This window comes from Bombus vosnesenskii, unplaced genomic scaffold, assembly GCF_011952255.1.
Source record: "Bombus vosnesenskii isolate JDL3184/JDL3185 unplaced genomic scaffold, Bvos_JDL3184-5_v1.1 scf7180000014019, whole genome shotgun sequence".
NCBI classification, from domain to species: domain Eukaryota; kingdom Metazoa; phylum Arthropoda; class Insecta; order Hymenoptera; family Apidae; genus Bombus; species Bombus vosnesenskii.
Window position 1 is genome coordinate 5,746 of NW_022883332.1, and position 1,845 is coordinate 7,590.

The window sequence follows — 1,845 nt, forward strand, 5'->3', positions numbered from 1 at the left end:
TCGGTGTGTCCAGAGGAGCGAAGGTATTTACCGGGCTAGTTGGAGATTCCTCGGTATATGTATTATTGAGCGATCTACGGGTTGATCTGGGACCCAAGGCGATATTGTCGGTATGATTAGGAACGTCAAGGTGCGTTCGTATGTGCCGTCGATGGAGGTGATCGTGGCCGTGATGTAACGTTTCGAGGTTGTCGATAACGTGTTGAGTGTTCCGATTGGGATCTAACGTTTCCGTTGGTTAAGTTTTAGCGAATCAGCGAGTTTTTCGGTGATAAAGTTCATGCTAGAGCCGGTGTCTAGCAGAGCTCTACAACGGAATGGTTGAACTTTATTGTTCAATACGTTGACCTGCGCTGTGACTAACAAATCGTGCTGCAGTGGTTCAGAAGGAAGCGAGGTCAATGAGTCCGTTTTCTGTGGTTCGGACCCTAACAAGGTCGTTTGATGACGTCGTTGTTTTCCTTGTCGTCTAGGACTGGACGATATATTTGATCCCGATGCCGTCGTTCGCGATAACCGAGATTCACGTTTCGGTGATGTTCGCGGAGACGATCGGGGAGACGTGGATGCGCGTCTCGAACGATGTGACGATCGCGGGGTCGGTGAACTAGGCGAAGATCGACCGTTGGGTGATCGATCGCTCGATGATCGGCTTACACGTGGTCGTGATTTGCTATGACCATGGTCTTGATGTAGGTATGTATGGTGTCGCTGCCTGCAGATGCGACATGAACCGGCGGAGCAATGAGTAATAGCGTGTCCCTTACCTAAACAATTGGTACATAGAGACGCCCTCTTGGCGATTTCAAGGCGTTTTTTAGGCGACTTCGCTTTGAAGACGTCACAATTCCATAATTCGTGTTGTCCTTGACAATTCGGACACACCAACGTATTATGTGTAGTTGTGAATGCGTAACTTCGCGGTGCGTTCGATCGCTGACGTTTGTGTTGATCGGGCTCTCATTTTATCACGGTTGATGCTGAACTTGTCCTGTCGCCGTTCGTCCGTGTTTTCAGAAAGTCTACCAGATGCGTATATGACGGCATTTTCTCGTCCGGCAATGTGCGCTGCCATTTGCGAATGATGGCTGAGGGTAGCTTCGATGTGAATAATTTTATAAGAGCGACATTTGAGGTAACTGGTTCACCGAGTTTTTCTAACGCTTGGAGGTTTACCTTGACCGTCTCAAGAAAATCATCTATCGCTTCGGGTGTCTCTTTGGTTATTTTCGGATAGTCAAAAATCAAGTCCTAGTGGCGCATGCAGACTTGACTGTGGCAGTCGAATTTTTCCTTCAGAACGTCAATAGCGATCGAATGATTTAACTCGGTGACATCTAACGATTGTATGCTTCGCGCGGCCTTTCCGGTCAAAGAGGATCGTAGGTAGTGGGATTTCTGCACGGGTGTAAGTCGCTCGCTTCGATCGATAGTGGATAAGAAGGAGTCGTAAAATGAATGCCAATTTTCGATGGTACCGTCGAAAGTAGGCAGGTGAATTTCAGGGCAGTTTAATTGATGTCGGCTCGGCGACATTAGATGACTCGCAGCCTTGTGATTTCGACGACGATGCTGGTGTATCATCCATGAGAGTGTGTATTCGTATTACCAGATTGTAATATGTGTCGGTTACTTGGGAAACGCGCGCGTCGTCTATCTCCCCTAAATCTTCTAATTCTCTTGTAACAATCGATATTGTTTCCACGTGTCGTCGAGTAGTGTCGTATAGGCCGTTAAATGGGCCTTATTCGGTTGTCTAGATTTTTCGTATTCATCGAGTCGTTTCGATAGAAAGGTAAATCGACCGATTTGAAAGCCTCGTCTCCGATGCAAGGAGGTAAGTTT

At 47.4% G+C, this 1,845-nt stretch overlaps 1 pseudogene; it reads right to left on the reverse strand.

Annotated features, from left to right (window-relative positions):
* Window positions 1-222: 222 nt before the first annotated feature.
* LOC117239462 lies at window positions 223-1,584 on the reverse strand (annotated as a pseudogene).
* Window positions 1,585-1,845: the final 261 nt, after the last annotated feature.